Source organism: Bombyx mori, chromosome 4 (genome assembly GCF_030269925.1).
Source record: "Bombyx mori chromosome 4, ASM3026992v2".
Taxonomy (NCBI): domain Eukaryota; kingdom Metazoa; phylum Arthropoda; class Insecta; order Lepidoptera; family Bombycidae; genus Bombyx; species Bombyx mori.
The window spans coordinates 13,440,976-13,461,521 of record NC_085110.1 but is presented as its reverse complement, the minus strand read 5'-3'; the positions used below and the strand labels follow the sequence as shown (position 1 = coordinate 13,461,521).

The following is a 20,546-nucleotide window of genomic DNA, read 5'->3' as shown; positions in this document are numbered from 1 at the left end:
CATCACGATGAATTGGACGGGTAGAAGTTTAATAACGCGGTTGGATATACCGTCGGAACCGGGAGCCTTGCGAGGACGTAGGTCTTTGATCAAGTCTTTAACTTCCATCGGGGTGACGGGTGGTAACGCATCAGAGGGTGGCAAGGAGGCTCTGCGTTCTACCTCACTGTCTACTAATTCTACATGAACAGGGTCCACGGATTGAGTGCTGGGCGTGCACTGGGTTTGCAATGTATCGGCCAGCAGCTCTGCTTTTTCGTCATCATCGAACGCCGCGAGTCGGCCTGAGGGGCCTACGAGGGGGGGCATAGTTACTACCGTATCCGATTTGAGAGTACGAGCTAAGCGGTAGTAAGACCTTTGGGAGGGCGCGAGTCCTTCTAAGAAATCAGACCATCTGGCATCTCGGACTTCGGCGATGCGAGACTTTACGTCGCGTTGTAGGGCACGCATTCGAATACGATTTTCCGCGGTAGGATACCTGTCGTAGGCGCGTATCGAGGCGTTCTTAGCTCTAAGGAGTTCCCTAATATCGTCGGACAATTTGAAGCGGTGAAGGAAGTCCTCCGCTACAACTTGTTTCGATGACCTATCTAATGTCGAGGTGATGTGTGACGTTAAGATGTCTATGGCTTCAGCGGTATCCTGAGGAGACGGGATAGAGTCCGGGTTAAACGGGAGCGATGGTGGATCAGATTCAGCCAGGCTGATGCCCAGCGTGTGCCAATCCACCACAGTCCTCGTGACGGGAACAGAATCGGGAGCGCGACCGAGCTTCATAACGACGGGACGGTGGTCTGAATCTAACTCTGAAACTACTTCGATCGAGTGTAAGCGCAGAGTTACGTTTTTTAATAACGCTATGTCGAGTATATCCGGGCGATGCGCGATATTTAGCGGGTAGTGAGTCGGGGTTAGCGGAGCGACGATATCGAAGGCGAGATCATCGACTAACGCGTCAAGCCGCCTGCCATTCGGGGTTGTGGTGTGTGAGTTCCACCTGATGTGTTTACAATTTAGGTCGCCCGCCAGAATGACAGAGCTCCCCATACCGAGCAGCGCCTCGATATCACTGCTTAGAACGATCTTATCCGGTGGAAGATAAACGGACGCGATAACGATCGGCGCGTGTCCCGTCAGTGAGATTCGGCACACTGATGCTTCGATATTAGCGAGCGCGGGAGGATCGAGCGGGACGCAATGCAGGGCTCTTCTATAGTAAATGACGGTACCACCACCACGGGCAGAGAGCCTGTCGTTCCTGACCATGTTATAGTTCGCGATTTTAGGGTCACGGCGCGCGGGCTTAAGTAGGGTCTCCTGCACTAAAAAGATATCAATTTGGTGGTCACGCAAAAAGTCAGAAACCTGATCACGTTGATTTGCGAGACCGTAAGCGTTAAAAAATCCTATCGTTACGGATAGGGGCTTTATTCTACTTATATACGCCATTGATTACCGATTACCGGCGGAGTGAGGGGAGGACGTACGTATTTAATGACGCGTATACGTCGGCGTATTCCTGCACAACGGCGATAAAGTGTTGTGCAGTGGAGGCAGCGCGAATGGCGTCGCCCAAAGCGTTAACGCGCTCAAAGTTGATCGACTGAAAGAAGTCGATCGCTAAAGCGAGATTGTCGGACGCGGTCGGAGGGCAAGTCGCGGGAGAGGGACGAGTCGCGGGGGTGGGACGAATCGCGGAGGAGGGAGTTGTAGCCGTGTTCGTGTACGGCAGCGGTTTTGCCCAGGCCGAGACACTGGGCACCGCCGCCGGAACGAACGCTGGCTTAGCCTGCGACGCAGAGGGTGCCGAGGCTTTGATGTCTGGGCCGGAAGCTCGGAGGCGGTTTTGGCGGGCGACGCGGCGATTTATTTTAGGGGCTCGGGGGCAACCACGGTAATTCGCGGGGTGACCCTGTGTTCGACACAGGACGCAGCTAGGCGGTTCCGTCGCGGTTTTTTGGTCGCGAGCGCAGAGGGCCGTGGCGTGATCGCCCAAACACTTAACACATCGGGGGCGCGCGTGACAGTTACGGGAAGAGTGCCCGTACAATTGACAGTTATGGCACTGGCTAGGAGTGCCTTTTTTATGGGGGGCTTCGACAGCGATACCAGAGAGCCTACAGACGGTCTGTGTGTTAAAGATTTTCTTACCCTCGGGGGTAGGCTGGAGAGCGACTAGAACCATATTATATGGCTCCCTACCGCGACCGGTGTGCATACGGTGCACAGAATTCACTGGTAGGCCTTGTTCTAACAGGTCGGCTTTTACGAGCTCTACATCTAACTCTTTAGGGATTCCGCGTATTACAACGCGGAGTTCGCGCTCCTCCTGGAGCGTATACGTATGGAAACTTATACGCTCCTTACGGAGGTAAGAAGAGAGGGCCCTATGGTCGTCGGGTGTTTGAACCTTAATTTGAATGCCGTTCGCGAGGTTACGGGCATTCGTGAAATTTATATTTTTGGCCTTAAGGGCCAGGCAAACTCGATCCCAAGCTGCCTTCTCCTGAAGGATAACCGGGGGAGGGGTCTGGGTTTTATTTTGTGCCACCGGACGCGGCGACGGAGTGGCACGGGCTGGGGGCGCAACGGGAGTCTGAGGGCGGGGGCGCGACGCGTTCACGGCTTTGCTAATTTTAGCGGCCGCGGGAGCTCGAGACTCCGCGGCACGCTTCTTACCCTTCTGTACCAGGGTGAATCCATCCGTCGATGAGGCGGGGGCGAGGTCGACCTCCATGTCCGAGTCAGAGTCGGAGCACGAGGAGGCGGGTACAGGCGACCTACGAGCAAGTGTAGGTGTTTTAGAGGGCGCGACGGAGGCCGCGGATGATCGCTCAGCTGAAACGATGGTCACGGCGGACGACGCAGCAGCTTTTCTCGCCAGTATAGGCGACACGGGAGCGGCAGGCACGACAGAGGCTGCGGTGCTCAATGCAGAAGCTCTGCACGCAGGTACAGGCGACGCAGGAGCAGCGAGCGCGGCGGAGTCCTCGAGAGGGCTCGCAGTGTGATTGGCCTTGAAGGCCAAAAACTCCGAGGCGAGCTGTGGGTGGCGAAGTCGGAGGAATTCCGCGAATACAGCGTCCATGATCGCTGAATACCCAGGTGGGGCGGCCCCGGGTCTTGAAAACACTCGCCTTGCGGCGAGGCCCCAACTTCTCGGACCTGAGCGGTTCTATTTAACACAGGTGGCAATGCGGCGCGATTACTACAGGACAAAGAAAAAGCACAACAAAACAGAAATTACGAAAAGAAACAAAACAAATAAATACTTGCAGGAAACCACTTTGTCGGCAGATGTACCACGAACACAGAAACAACAAAAGGAAACAAAACAAATAAAAACTTCCAGAAAGAGCACTTAGTCGGCAGATGTACCACAAACACAGGCCGCGCGAACAATGGCCGGGCTAACAAAAGCCGGGCGAACAAAGACCGGGCGATCGAGTGGACGATGAGCACGTCCGCACGTGACGGGTGCCTCTATCGGAATGAAAATTTATTCTCTGGTTGCGGTTGTAGTATTAAGTTTTTCACATCAAACAAATTTCAGACATCTAAGTCGAAATAAGTTGATTTTAAACGCAATTCCATTGTTCGTGGCATATTAGGTAAAGGTAAAAATAAAAATAAAAAAAATACATGTTTTGGGCCAAAAATTCGCAGTCGATTGCTGGATCTGAAATTTCAGTTTCATAATGTCGCTACCGTAACTCCCTTTGCCTTTCTGAGATATGACGCATATTCACATGACAAGATACATAGCTAAACACATCTCACTGTGTCCTCTAAATCAAACTAACATACTACATTCGCAAACATTTCAAATTCTTATCTATGTTCAAATAATAACCAAAGATAAAAATAATTGTTATCAAAGCACGAACTGTAATGAGTAATTAGTTCATCATCTGTGTTTATTAACATACATTTTAGCTCATTTAAATGACACTTGTAGTTCCGTGTTCTAATTTAATTTATTCCAAATAGTTTCAAACACGTATTGTATTTTCTGTTATTTAAAAAAAAAAAACTTCATTCATTATTCATTATTATAACTCTTTAATTAAGTTAAGCGTAGTCTTCAATTAAACGCCGAACTCTTGACCGCGTTCTAAAACAACAATTACCCTAAAATAAATTATTCATATGAGTTACTTACATAACACTCTTGGGAATGTGATAAAAATTATTAAAAATACGTAACGAGTTCTCTGTTCAAAACCTTTGACCTCTGACAGAAACTATCGCGCTTTGTACTGTAAATTTTCGAAATCATTGACCCACTAGTGGTCCCTCTGTAATCGAAATTCGACTATAATTAATTGAAATTATAAGTTGGAACATTATTATGGTTCTATTGTCAAAGACTATTATACTTCTATAATCACAGATTTCGCCAAGACTATAAGACGTATAGCCAAATAATATTAAAGATAAACAATATTAACCTATTCTCAATTCGACCACAGACTTTAAGCAATAACAAAAGTTTGACAATAAACAAAAGGGTATAATATACATAATATGTGTGTGTGTCAAATAAATGGTAGTGTGTGTAATGTTTTTTTTATCGATTTAATGTATTTTTAAAGCATAATTTTAAAAAAAAATAGCATTCTGCACTCCTCTATATTCTTTTTATGTGTAGGAAATTTCATACTCCTCCGTCCGTGCGATTTTCGTAAAATGGGGTACAAAGTTTTTGCTTCACGTATTAATATGACCCATTATGAGTTATATCAACACTGCATTGATCCAGTTTAATCGGGCTAGAGCTGGATGATTAATATCTATTAACTGTCTAAGCCGAATGCAGTTTGAACGATAAATATTCCATCAAGTATCTATCATCCCACATCCAATCAATCGTTTATGGCCCTCAAATATATTTTATACAGATTAAAATCATTTCAATATCACCTTCTAAAAATCATGACACTAGAAAGTCGGATGATCGTTTTTTCAACTTTTGAAATGGAACACTATGTGGAGTTCTAACCGCCTAACGCTAAGAGAAGAGTGAGTTCTGTCCATATAAGAAAATAAGTCGTCGGCAGTAGTTCTGTCCATATAGGCTAACAAAATAAATCGTCGGCGGTAAATAGTGGCTAAGCTTAACTGACGTCACCATTCGCTGTATACTCTTCAAGGCAAATAAATGCAAAGTGATATACTCGTACAAAGAACGAGCTCCAGTTTTGCGTCAATCCCTGGTGCATCTTTCAAATTGATCTAAATTATCCATATAGACATGGTCACACTAATCTGTGTTGCCTGTAGTATGCAACGTTTGCTGACCGTTTAACCTATGATCGACAAATGCACAGAATGGGGCCAAGAGTTACTCTCACTGATTGCACTCAACTAATAAAATTAAATTATTCGAGCATTAACGTACTCCTACGCTTGTTTGAATTGAAAAATGTATTTCGTCAAAATGGACGACATATTATTATGATGTTTTTTTTATTCGCTTGTGACACAAACAGAAAGATAAATCCATTTTGATTGAAGTAGCGAATTTAATCGCTTTCTTGAAGTGAAACTTCTTTATCGACGTAGGGAGGAAAAAACGTATGTAACGTTTTTCGGTTACGCGCCATCTTAATTTCTTCCGTTACGCGCCATGTTTATTTAATTTCTATTTAATTTGTTATCAACAGATGTCGCTGCACGTAAATTCAACAATTCCTGAATCGCGGTGACAATATGTTACACAGTTGATAGACGTTCTCGTATTTGAGTCGACTATTATCAAAGGCGGCAATCTGACTTTTGGACAATGATTGGTAAATCAGAAAAACGAATTATTGACTTTGTATTCCATTGGCAGTCACAAAACTCTTCGGAACGACATCTTAGATAAATAACAGGTTAACTATTAACCTTTATTTAATGCAGGTTTTGAACCGTATTCTTTGAAGGAGACGATTATATTCAAATAAATCTGTATTGACATATCAATAAAAATTTTTTTGTCCAAATGTACAGATTGCCGCCTTTGATAATAGACGACTCATTTCTCTTGCTATATGATGCTATATCATACCTACCTGGCGTCGGGATACCGTGACTATGCAGGCGGTTCCCCTAGGGTGCGGCTGCTCCATTGCACTGCGGAGTGGTTGACCCTTGCGATTATTTTTATATTTTATAAGTTTCACTTCTACCGTGTGTGACTTGCACACACACACATTTTTTATATTAGTCTGTTTCCAAAAACACAGTTTTAATTTTATACCAGCAGTTTAAATTTTCCAATACGGTAACAATAGCTAAAGCTCTATTGCTCTATATGTATCTTAATATACGCTTGCATTGATCTATCGAGTATTTCTTGACAATTTTAATTTCAGACAAAAATTCTCTCCCTCTCTCTCTCTATTTAATCATGGTCGGAAAGAAGTATATAAAATCCACGTATAAAAATAAATGATAACAATTTACTAACCATTGCATCTTATAATTTACAGCTACAGTGTGATCTTATTACATTATTAGAAATTTGTAATGATATGGTGATCATACAGAAGGCGTTACAAACTCAAACAATAATAATTCGAGGCGCTGCTTGGAATTTCAACTTTAATCCAACACAATTGAAACTAATTTTACAGTTTCATATCGCGTTTTTTATTGTCATCACATTATTTCCGACGTTTCAAATACTTTACGAACATTTAAAGACTCGAAAACTGAAAAAAATACTATATTATTACGTATATATACTATATATATATATACTATAGGTATCAATCGATTTAATTTTTTCGTAATGCCTGACAGAGACAGCACCACATACATATCACGTGATTATATTTTTACTCATATAGACTATATAAATATAATAAAAATCTAAAAACAAATGCCATATGCTAATTCTATCTCTAATTTAAAAAAAAAAAACTCCTGATTCCTCTGGTACGCTAGAACTTGTATAAATCTCTATCTGCTCTAGCAGTTTTAATTACATTCGAGTTTGCAATCCCGTGATAAAATCCAATACCGTTCAACAAGGTGCACAACATTATTTATTGCACACCTGCAAAGCGATACCCGTAGATTACAAGCACTCCATCTGAATCCTAGAGTCTAGGACAACGTTGATAAGCCGGAGATGACCCGGATTAGATACGCGAAACGTGAGAACAACACAAAATTGAAAAGAAGCGAAGTAAGTTCACAATACCTAAGTTTAAATTGTAAAATGATCCAATTTGAAAATCGCTAAAACATAAATGTTTTTCTAAATTTATAATGTTTTTGATTTTACGAAGCCAAATCTCACTTTATTTAATGTAGTAATAATATTTGATTTAGAACTGAATACATATTCACATGTTACATTAAAATTATTTAATTTCCCTTTTTTTTTTTTTTTCCTACCTAAGCTGAGAGCCTTGAGAGGCTATTTCAGCGTAACCCTAACTTTTGTAGGTGAGCTCACGGGGCTCAAACCTGATGACGTTGCTAACACGAACCCTAGCAAGAGCCGTGCTTCGCAGAATCTACCACCGGATCGGAAACGCGACCCACTGAGAAGATCCGGCGAGAAACTCAGTGGGTTATGTCTGAGAGTTAATTTACTCGTCGAGCCCTTCGTCGCAAGCGACGGGTTCGACGAGAACGGTGACCGGTGCTTGAAGTACCTAAAAGCACCGTTAATGGATCGGGAGGATCCGAGATGACGTGTTTTGGGCGACGTCGACTGCTTTCCACTCTGTCCGCAGGATCGGGAATGTAGTTACCGGCGGCCACGATGAGAGGGTTCTCGTGTCGTGCCGCTTTATCGAAGTGGATAATTTCACATATTCATATATAATATATCGAACACTTTATTAATATTTTATTAAGATGTTTCAAAAAATGGCCTTAAAGCTACGAAAACCCACAGATGTTTTTTGTCTGAATCGCATGAGGCAGCTAATAAAAGATAATATTTTAAGACGAAATATTTTTTCATGATAATCTGGAGCTCCGAACTCCTACTACTACTACTAGCTCATTACCCGTTTGTTGTAATAAATGGTTACAATTTGTTAATGGATTTCCACTGCTCCTTTTTCTAATACCTAATACTAGCGGTGTATTTGATGCCACATAGGTGGTTTGGTCTATTCGCCTTTTGTCTGTGTTTGCAAGAATGTTCATTTGTGATTAAAATTGAAACAAAAAAGAGCAACCAAAATGAAACACTAAATGTATTTCTAACTGCCGGGAAAAAACTCCCAATATTTTCGAATTGAAGATGTAATCCTTGTCGTGAAGCTTCTAAAAAGTTAACGATTTCAAGCATCATAAGGTAACAACGCATTGAAAAATTTCTTTGGCTGAGGCAGAGTATTTCTGTCGCCAAACAGTTATACGTTTCGGTTTTAATAATCTTTATTTCAATACAGAAGAGACTTTAAATATGCGAACTAGCACTGCGTGCTCTTTTTAAAATAAAATATCTTTTACTTATTAAATGTAAATTAATTTTACATATATGTAGATGCTTTTTCATTTCGAGGTACTTGCTAAATAACTGTATATTTTATTCAAAGCATATACTTCTGAAGAAGATATTTAGTGTTTCCTATGATGTTTTGCCACGTACCATCCAGCTTTGGAATGAACCTCCCTCCCTTTTCCCTTCTCTCCCGTAATCGCTATGATATATCGTTTTTTCATACGAGGATTAACGAAAGCGTTCAGACAGCGGCTTTGGTTGTACCCCATTGTTGACGTCCAAGAACAATGCGATGCCTCCAATGAACACTACTCTAACTCAAAATTTTGAAATTTTCGTTTTTCACGCAAATCGCTTCACTATTTTAAAAGTATTACAAATTCATTATTAATGGGGTTCGAAGCAAGAGTAAATCAACTAGTTACACAAGAAAAAACCATAAAATCTTTATTATTGCAGATATATTTATCAACTTTTTTCGTTTAAATTCTCCTCCTGTAAACATACGAATTTGGAGTTAGAATAGTGTTCATTGGAGGCATCGAATGGTGATTACTAATAGTGATTACTAAAAAAACACGGTTTCCCCAAACTGACACTAATTTTAATAACTAACTAAAGGTCCAACGAAACCTAAATCAAAACTATGTATTTTATATGATATGTAAATGATAATCTATTATGAATATGGGTTTCGCAAAGCAACACCTACTTAAATCTATTTACCGCTATTAAAACCTCTTGTGGTACATGAAATAATATTTGATGAATATTTAACATTAATCGACCTGTATACTCAGGACCTATAATAATGAGAATAAGTAATCTAAATATTGTTTCATAAAACAAATTGCTTGTACGAATTTATATATTTGTATATAATGTAATGTGTAAATGTATATATTTAAATATTCACTGTTATGTTAAAAGCTTTTTTAATTTTTTTCACGAGGGATGTTGAATAATGCTTCTACAATAAGTACCGAGAGATACGCCAATACCTACATACTTAGTCACCTTTGAACTCTTTTTAATTTTATAAATGAACATATGCAAAGCTATCCATTTATTTGGGAGATTCATTTTAATTTATTAAGTGCGATTGTAAGTTACAACCTCTGTTTTTGGTGTACAATTAATTATTAATGCTCTTTAATTTTTAATTGAAAGAAAGACGTACCTGTAAACTCTCAAAGCGTACTTTATTTTATTTTATTGTTTATCCGAGAATAGCTTACGACCTAACTGAGCTTAAGTGCTACTAGAGCCCATAGACAGCAACGGGAATGCCGCCACCCATCCTGAGACGTGAAGCCGATATCTCAATTGTTTTGTGTAACGGCTGCATCACCCTTCAGAGAAGAACTCATCAATATTTTGAGGCAAAATAAAACAGTATAATAGTACCTACTTGTGCAGCCCATAAAATATCACCAGTAATAAATCTTCATTAGGCTGTCTGAACTTCAGGCTGAACTGCCGTATAGGTTATAGTTATCATATGCTAACGGATAAACGTAAACCCAGTGATAAATACGTTATATATTAGCATTATTGACAGGTAATTTGGAAATAAATTTTCGACGTTGTTTCAAATTCCTATTATCACGCTTAACAGGAGATATGGATTAATATTTATTCGGTTATTGCGTAAAAAACACTTGTACAAAATTTCCAGTAATTGGCAACGTTTGATAGTATAATTTTTTTATTGCATAGATGCGAGAACAAGCTCACAGCCCACCTGTTGTTAAGCGGTTACCGAAACCTACGGACATTAACAGCGTAAATGCCACCATCTATCTTAAGACGTGAATTATCGTCTCAGTTTTACGGTACAACGACTGCTCCCTTCAAAAATAGCCAGGGCGGTGGCACCTATCCGAGCGGGCTCGCAAGACTCCTACCACCAGAAAAAATTAAAAGTTAATTTGAATTCAAAACATATTGGCCAGAACAAGACTGAAGCCAAGAGAAAAGAAAAATTATAACGCAAACAAAACTGCAACAGGCAATTAAAATAAAAAAAGCTATTTTTTACTTTAATATCTCGCCCATCTCCTTGTTATTAAATTAAACAATAAACAAAATGACAAGAAGAAAGCGTTATTCATTTAATTCGGCATCGTTTCATGAAAATAAAAGGTCAGCTAACATTGTTTGGGTCTTTGTTCGAAACGGATTTGGCTTAGACGACGTGATGAATAAATGCTGTCTGAAAGCTTACGGTACAGATAAAAGGAATAGTTTGGTTTTTATATTCTTCGTTAATTACTGGTTTTGAAACTGGTATAACTAGCGCAAAATTAGCTTACGCTTTTATAAATTAGGCGAGCTGTTTTTTATTTATTTAATTTTACTTATCTTAAAAACAAAGCAGACGACAAAAACTAACATATTTTTACCAATTTAACAAATAAGAATAAGTAGTACAAGGTTATTTTGTATTTGAATAAGATATAAACAATACGACAATAAGTTTGAACCTTCTGTTTTTTTTTTAATACTGAGAATAACTCAAGTGTACGATCTCAAATTGTTTAGGGCAGATAATTTGAAGTCGTCGTAGCCTAAAGGATAAGACGTCCGGTGCATTAGTTGTTGCGATGCACCGGTGTTCGAATCCCGCAGGCGGGTACCAATTTTTCGAATGAAATACGTACTTAACAAATGTTCACGATTGACTTCCACGGTGAAGGAATAACATCGTGTAATAAAAATCAAACCCGCAAAATTATAATTTGCGTAATCACTGGTGGTAGGACCTATTGTGAGTCCGCACGGGTAGGTACCACCGCCCTGCCTATTTCTGCCGTGAAGCAGTAATGCGTTTCGATTTGAAGGGTGGGGTAGCCGTTGTAACTATACTGAGACCTTAGAACTTATATCTCAAGGTGGGTGGCGCATTTACGTTGTAGTTGTCTATGGGCTCCAGTAACCACTTAACACCAGGTGGGCTGTGAGCTCGTTCACCCATCTAAGCAATAAAAAAAAATAAAAAAAAAGATCACTCATAAGTTTTGTGTGGAATTTTGATAAGAAGATTATTTTAGCCTTAGTAACACCATCCGTCGATATACCAGTATCCCTAGTAATACACACCTGTCAATTCGTATCAATTGAAGTACTTCTAAGCCGGTATTGCTACTGAAAAAATGACGTCATATAATTTATATAAAAGAATGATTTCATGTTAAAAGGATGACAAACAAAAGCTTTAATAATTTATATGTTTAAACGTAGCTTTGAAAATCAGTAGCGTTTATCTGCCGTCTTTCACTTTCTTAAAAAACAAAGAGCTTTTCATTTACGATAAAAAAATATAAGAAAATATTATTAATGACATAAAAGCATTTCATTTCGTTCACATTATGCTTCTTTGTCTGGTTTCTTGTCATATGACGCAGCAAATCGGGAAACGAGCAGAGAAAATTATATTTTTATTTTTAATACATTTGACTTGGCCTTTTGGACCTTGCTTACCAAAACCCTATCTGTACCGTTAGCAAAATAATTATTTATTTATGCAAATGTTCATTCAATTTTCTACAAAAGCACAAGATATCGGATAACTAGGTCAACTTTGAAAATCTCGTTACGATCTTCAGGTTAAATATGTTTTCTGGCATCTTTTAAATCAATATCATAAAGTATATAGGTATAACATAATATTCTCAAAACGTGCTTATTCTATAATAGACAATAATTAACAAACCTATTCAAATGATCTAATTTAGTTATTCGCCTTAGATAAGCTGACGCCTGTTTCACGATACCATTAACAAAAATATTTTATTCGACAAGCCAATCATTCAATAAACCCCAACCCTTACAAGACACTACACTATCAAACTTATCTCGTTTATCATAATATGTAACAATAGCCTTTATTCGTTCTGTCGAAAAATAAATATTTGAGTCTATCTTTTCCTCGGTTTTATCTGCTATTTTCGTAAACGTAGCCGCCACTCGCCAGTCAGTCGAAGGGTAGAACCGCGCGCGCTCGGACGCTGGCCGAGTTCACTCAGAATCTTGTGTCGTTTTTTTTGTCATATCGCAGTGAAAACAATTTTTAATGTCGTGCTAATAAATCTCATTACCCACGGATTGAAACGTACTGTGTCGTACCGTTGAAATTGAAGGTAATTTTTTCAAACATTTAAACAAATACAATATGTACATAACTTTGTTTACTATAATATTTACGTTTATTATACACTGGTCAATGATGAAGTATGTTCGATTTCCTTTGGCTACTTTTATTTAAATTTTTTAAACGCCCAATAAAATGCAACGTCATGTTTTTTGGCGCGAATTTTCTTCATGTATTAACAAAAATAAACGTTTTTTTTCTTCTTCTATAAAATAAACTTCTCAGTGCATTGAACTGCGCATGCAGAATTTTATTAAAGTACATTGTACGATGTAAACAACGTCGACGAATAATCATCAATCAAATAATAATCTTTGTTTTGTTACTACCTGCTGATTTAATCATTTGCTTTTGTTGGAATAAATTTCATTGAACATTCACATGTGTCTGATCGTAAATTCTCAAATTTATTTTACATTTTAGCCGTTCACTCAAGATCCTTTTTTTCGTTCCGTTTTGAAGACCTTTATCTTCACTACAGACAGTACAGAACTTTACTAACTTTACTTCACCACAGACAGTACAGAACTTTATAATTTACTCTGTTACATTTGAATAGATAATTTTTTTTCGTGTTTTCCAATTTAGTTTCATTGTACATCAACTCTGTAATAAAATGAAACAAGTTTTTTTTTCATTGGTAATGAATATCCACCCGTCTTTTTAACAGTACTAAGTACATTTCACTATTTGTAACATACTCGTACGTCCCAGAATTAATTGGTCCGTGAACATGAAAACTGTATAGTATGCGAAACTGTGTCGAAAACTAACTGTATAAGTAATAGTTAATTATGTAGATACATATTTTTATACAGAACACGTGCCCGCGAATACACTCTATAAAATGAGCCTAGGCCAATTCTTTTCATCTGACTTAAAATAAACTTTTGCTAATGCCTATAGCCCTTCTAGTAAATTTTTAAATCAGTTCAGTACTTGTGATAATTAGCGTCCACAAATTCTGAGACAAACGGACAGACTTATTGTACATACCGTTCTACGCATCACATCACAACAAAAGGAACGACACTGTCCATCAGGATTTAAGAAAATATCTTCCAAGGAAGAAAAATAGAGTCATGAGAATACAGTTTATAAATATTTATAGATTAGTTTAATAAAACTAATCAAATTAATCAAATAAACCAAATAATATATATTAAATAAATATAGTATTACTAAATAAAACTTACTTCATAAACGTTACTATACCATCAATTTATTACACAGGAGCAAAAGGAATATAAAAATTATAAGTAACTACAAGTAATAGGTACAATACAATACATTATGTAATACAAATCAAACGAGTATTAAGCAGATTGTGAAAAACATCTGCTATTTTCATCCCTATAGTAGTAGGAGCCACAGGAGTCAGTACCAAATCCCTACATAGATACTACACAATATGTACTTGATTCCAAAATAAACAGTATTCAAAAACAAACTGCGATCGACTATAACACGTAACGCATTGGGACCTCAATTATCACTGATTGTATTTTGGTAATGGTTATATTTTGATAATATATATTTTTATATGATTATATAATTATTGTATTTTGGTAATGGTTATATAATTCAACAAAAGAAGCACGCGCCGCATGTATAGACGACATTAATTGAACCACAAACTCAGAGCATCTAGTTTTTAATTTAGTATCTGATTTACGCTGTAATGTTACCGTATAGCACTGAAAAAATAGTAGTAATAATTCGGTTTTATTATAAGTAGCTAATAAAAAACTTTAAAACATAGTAGAAGCTTAATATTTTACGGTATCAGTAGCGGTTTTATTTTAAATGCTGTCATTAACTTGTTACTTTCTTAATTCATATTTTCTTTTTATTCCCTAAGGCATTCTATGTTTTTTTATTTAATTTGATTTAGACTCTAAGTCACAACATAGAGTAACAAAACTAATTCATCTATTTTTTTTTTTTTTTTTTTTTTTTTTTTTTATTGCTTAGATGTGTGGACGAGCTCACAGCCCACCTGGTGTTAAGTGGTTACTGGAACCCATAGACATCTACAACGTAAATGCGCCACTCAGCTTGAGATATAAGTTGTAAGGTCTCAGTATAGTTACAGCGGCTGCCCCACCCTTCAAACCGAAACGCATTACTGCTTCACGGCAGAAATAGGCAGGGCGGTGGTACCTACCCGCGCGGACTCACAACAGGTCCTACCACCAGTAATTACGCAAATTAAAATTTTGCGGGTTTCACTTTTATTACACGATGTTATTCCTTCACCGTGGAAGTCAATCGTAAACATTTGTTGAGTACGTATTTCATTAGAAAAATTGGTACCCGCCTGTGGGATTCGAACACCGGTGCATCGCTTCAACACGAATGCACCGGACGTCTTATCTTTTAGGCCACGACGACTTCATATCTATTAGTATTCTAATAGATATGAAGTCGTCGTAATAAAATCTATTAGTAATCTATTAGTATTCCCGTCCGAACGTAGCTAAAATAGCCTTTTGGGCTACCAGTGATTAGATAGGGTATAATATTATCTAAAACCAAAATCATTAAAAAAAACAATATCAAGAAATTACAGGAATTGATGAAGGCATCTGAATGAATCTATTTTTTTACGTCTGTTGAACCCGCATGCGTAGAGATATCACAACCATTCTTTTCCATCTCGGCCGTGAAGCAGGAATGTGTTTCGTTTTGAAGGATGGGGCTTATTTTTTTCTAGTTATTCTAGTGACCTCGACGGGTCATACTAGATTCATACATAGGGACGTTGCTAACACTAGCCCTAGCAAGAGCAGTGCTTTGCAGATCTACCACCGAATCGTAAACGCGACCCACTGAGAAGATCCGTCGAGAAGCTCAGTGGGCATTGTCTGTGGGTTAATTAACTCGCCGAACCCATCGTCGCGAACGGCGGGTTCCACGAGAACGGTGACCGGTGCTTGAGGTACCTAAAAGCACCAATAGTGGATCGGGAGGATCCGAAATGACGTGTTTTGGGCGACGACGACTATTTACTATTCTGTCCGCAGGATCGGGTATGGGGTGAGGGAACCGTTAAACTGTAAAACTGAAATTTAGAACTCGCAAAGTGGGTGGTCAAATTCACGTTATTGATGTATTTGGCTCCAGTAACCACTTAACACCTGGTAGGCCGTAATTCACCCATCTAAGAAATAACAAAAAAGATATTACAAAGTTAAAACAGTACTTAAATTGTAGATAAGACCATCATACAGTACATGTATTGTAATTTTAAGACCAACAAACAAACACACGAATGTACAAAATATTATTCAGAGAAAATTCTTTTATTGGTCTCTAATTTCGATGACCTTCGTGTTGTAAAATTACATTCAAACGGAATAACAATTAGTAGCGATTAGCAAAGCAGCTTTACAACTAACTAAGCGGTCAAGGTTTTAAATCATACCTTTAATATAGCTCAACCTTACCTCTCAAGAGCAAATTCGATTTGTATATAATACTAGCTGACCCGGCAAACATTGTTTTGCCATATAAGATTTCTAGGGAATTTCTAGTGTAGAAAAAAAAACTAACTTATTATAAGTGTGTAAGGATGTGGTAAATGAGTGAAAGAGGTATGTAGTGTTGTGAACGATGAGGGAATATATAATAAAAATAACAAAACCTCATTCAACCACATAATACCTCATTATAACAAAAAAAAATGTCCAAATAAAAAAAATAATGTTAGGGGTGGACAACCCTAATCACTTAGGGGTATGAAAAATAGATAGTAGCCGGTTCTCAGGCTTACTGAATATGCATAAAAAATTTAATGAGAATCTTTCAAGCGGTTTCGGAGGAGTATGGGAACGAACATTGTGACACGAGAATTTTATATATTAGATTATGTTATTATATTATATTAATATTATATTATTTGAGATGTACCATCCGACTCTGAATTAAACTCTCCTCTAGGATGTTCCGCAAGCGCTATGTTATATCATTCTTCAAACGATGTATGAGAAGAGTCCCCACCAGTAAACAGTAGGTCGGCTCTGACCTTGACATTGCTTATGTCAATGAGCAACGATAGCAATTCACCATCACGCGAGTCGTACGCTAGTCTGCCTACAAAGCAATTAAAAAAGCAACATTTGTATTAAATTTACTCTGATGTAATGTGATAGTACAACTGTAAGTTATTATCGATTATTCATCGCTGTGTTTATTGCGGTAATTCTGTTTGTTATACTTCAATATATAAATATGATTAATTAAAAGGATAGAATTCCTTATTAAACCTTTTATAGATAAAACAAATGAAAGAAAAAGGTAGTCAAAGTATACTTTACTGCAGACCAAAATATAATTTACATTGAACATGAATCAATAGCACGCATAACTTGTAGGGTCTTATCGCTAAAAGCGATTTCTAGCAACAACGTTTTGAAACAGGCAAACAAATTCATATAATAATAGGTTACGTTATACATACGTTTTATTCTAAATGAATCCTCCTCTATACATACGCAACGCAATCAAAATATATTATATAATAGCATATTGGTACGATGGTAAGAGTAATCATCTCCCATCGCCATCTGTCGTCAAATAGGAGAAACGAATACCAAAATAACAAGTAATATCGAGAACGCTCGATAAGTGTAACACCACCTATTATCAAAGAGCAAAAACACATATCGAAACGACTCGTCCTATCGAGAATGTTCTCTATAATTGCAGACTTGTCGTGTGGACTATAAAAGCGTTGCAGAGATTATATGAAGGCATTTAGTAATCGGATCTACTCGAAGCAAAAGAGCGAACGGATCACCTGAAGATTAGCGGAAGAAGTGAAGTGCCAATTGTAAAATGTTTCTAAAGTGTTCCAAGTGTTAAATATAGTTATAGCAATATGTAAAAAAGGAAAAAATATCTCTAAAGAAAAAAAAATGCATTGATGACAACATGTGGCATGTTCTTATTACTCTCACAACACGTTCCATCTCATTCGGCTTATCAAGTTGATAACACGAACGCTATGCTTGTGACACAATAACGAGATTATTCTGTCCGTGTGTTAGTAATAAAACTAAATGATTTACTAAATATGTAGGTAGGCAGCGACTTGACTGTGCCCCTGGCATTGCTGACGTCCATGAGCGACGGTAACCATTTACCATCAGGTGAGTCGTATACCTACTCGTCTGTCTACAACAGCAATTAAAAAAAATGACCCTTAAAAATTAACCCTTTTTAATACGCTTTTATTAGCTTCAGACGTATGTATGTTAGTATGTTATGTAACGGAATCTTTGAACATGATTTTGGCCCTCTTCAAAACGTCGGATTAACTCGAAATTTGGTATACTTATTAACGACCGATGACAAGTCAATATTTAAAAAAAAATATGAAAAAATTGAAATTCAACTAAAAAATTAAAATTAAATAGTAGTTTAAAGAAACTAACAAAATACGCTTTTATAGAAAATCCAACTAAAAATAGAAAATAAATTTTAATAAATTTGTATTAAAAATAGTGTAAGAAAAAATGATTTTATTGTAAAAAAGCGTGGGGTACTTTTCAAGATATTATCAAAATAACCCTTCTACTCATATCTGTTTATAAAATATTTATAACTTCTGATACCATGCACCCCATTGTGGCATTGTAATGGTAGCCTTGGGTAACCACTAAAGACATTTTAAATGAAAAAATATCGTGGGTACATACCTAATACTTAGAGAATAAAAATGTTTTTTCTATCTAATTATAATTTATTTGCATACTAAGGTTTCTATTTAATATAAAGTTATCTGTCTTTTGTAAAAACATTCGCAAAACTGGCTGCCTTGACCTTTCATCTACAATAATTTAATTTCTTATTGTCTTTATCTTAAAAGATTTTTTTAAATAGTCGTTTTTAATATTATCTCTAAATTTGTAATGTATAGGAAACATAATTAATTTACAATAAATTCACCGAAACTTGTATATAAGGCAATCATTTGCCAAAAACTCTAGCTGAATTTTAAATCTACAGTTAATGTACAGGTTTAAACCGTTGATAAAACAAACATGAAAATAATATAAGTTCAGGCAAATACCGTAAGAAGATGACTCAGTTTTAAACAAATAATAGCTAGAAAATATGTATGAAAATAATATGCTTGCTTATTGATCTAACCGCGTACCGCTTGCCTGAGACAAACATAATACGTTACAAATATATTCTCATATACTCATACCGTAAATACTCAAAATATATCATTAAATACGGGGCGGTTGCTTTGAAGAAGTAAATAACTTAAAATAATCTTCTATCTAAACAAAAATGATTGCTGTTCGTTAGTCTCGCTAAAACTCGAGAACGGCTAGACCGATTTGGCTAATTTTGGTCTTTAATTATTTGTGGAAATCCAGAGAAGATTTAAAAGGTAGATTAATATTAAAATGCTCGGAATTAAATAAAAATAACTATTTTGTTTTTCCTTTGATGTGTCCCCCGTCGGACGGATTTCTTTTGTTTGTTTTAAGTTTATTATATACAAAAGCTTAGGTCTTTTATTTATCTATTGAGGCACTACGAAGTCTGCCGGCTCAGCTAGTACTGAATGAAATCTTCAAAAGAATCACCAAAATATTTTGCTACTAGCGACCCGCCCTCGCTTCGCTTCGGAAACATTAAAACACACATGAAACCAAAAAAATAAAATATTTTTTTTTTTTTAAAAAGTAGCCTATGTTCATCAGGGACAATGTCGGCTTCTAATGGAAAAATAATTTTTCAAATCGGTCCAGTAGTTTCGGAGCCTATTCGAAACAAACAAACAAACAAATCTTTCCTCTTTATAATATTAGTATAGATATTTACTACGAAATAATAATAATACTTCCGATGTTCCAGTGCGATAAATGCATTATCTTAATGCTATGTCATGTGGCCACGTCTGTTAATTCCGGTCAACACTTAACATTAATCTTATCTTATGTATCTTAATAAAAAAAATATGCATTAGTGAACTTATGCTTTATAACATGTCCTTCTTCATACGAGGCTTGCGGATAGTACCTACTCAATGGTAGGCAACGACTTGGCTGTGCCCCTGGCATTGCTGATGTCCATGAGCGACGGTAACCAGTTACTGCATGGTGGGTCGTATGCTCGTCTACCTAAAAAATGAATAAAAAATAATAATAAGCTTATTCGTAATATGACTGTTGAATATCGGTGTCACAAATTTGATAACCCTGAGGTACGGTTTTCTTCTTAACCATAGTCTACTTAAATAAGTTTGACCCCCGTGTTATCACAGAATACCTATTTGATACGGCCAGACCACACCCTCCGAAGCTGATGTTTGGTTGGATTTGATTTAAGTTTTTTTTTATTGCTTAGATGGGTGGACGTGCTCACAGCCCACCTGGTGTTAAGTGGTTACTGGAGCCTATCTACAACGTAAATGCGCCACCCACCTTGTGATATAAGTTCTAAGGTCTTAAGTATAGTTACAACGGCTGCCCCACCCTTCAAACCGAAACATATTTACTGCTTCACGGCAGAAATAGGCGGGGTGGTGGTACCTACCCGCGCGTACTCACAAGAGGTCCTACCATCAGTAATGCTGTCAAAAGGATGATTGGTTTAAGAGGAGGAATTATGAAGCCTAAAATCTGTAATCAGACCGAGCGAAATAAACTAGATTCAAATGACATGTTACTCGTATCGGACAAGAAGCTCTAATAAATTTATTTTACGCCACTGTTAAAGCTTCGAAAATTAAAGCAAACATTTTTTAAGCAAGCACAAAAACACGAAAAAATTCATCAAATCAAATTTAATCAGAAATGACGATGTCATGATAAAAACAAAAAGTAAATAAAAGATTCTTACATGGTAGAACTCTGGCTGACCATTACATCATCCCGACCCTCTGCGGCAACTTTTATAACTTCATCATCATCA

The 20,546-nt window shown here is 37.3% G+C and overlaps 1 protein-coding gene across 3 annotated transcripts in view; it reads left to right on the top strand.

Moving 5' to 3' along the window:
* Positions 1–20,546, top strand: part of LOC101744427 (monocarboxylate transporter 12) — a 56,416-nt gene that overhangs the window by 13,124 nt on the left and 22,746 nt on the right. Inside the window, exon 1 of one of the 3 annotated variants that reach the window (XM_004930864.5) lies at positions 12,397–12,600. The exons of 1 other annotated variant lie outside the window; for it this stretch is intronic. The gene's annotated coding sequence lies outside the window, so the exon portion shown is untranslated. Of the gene's footprint in view, positions 1–12,396; positions 12,601–17,626; positions 17,765–20,546 lie in introns of those variants that run through there. One more of the 3 variants, XM_062668331.1, reaches the window with a different exon arrangement.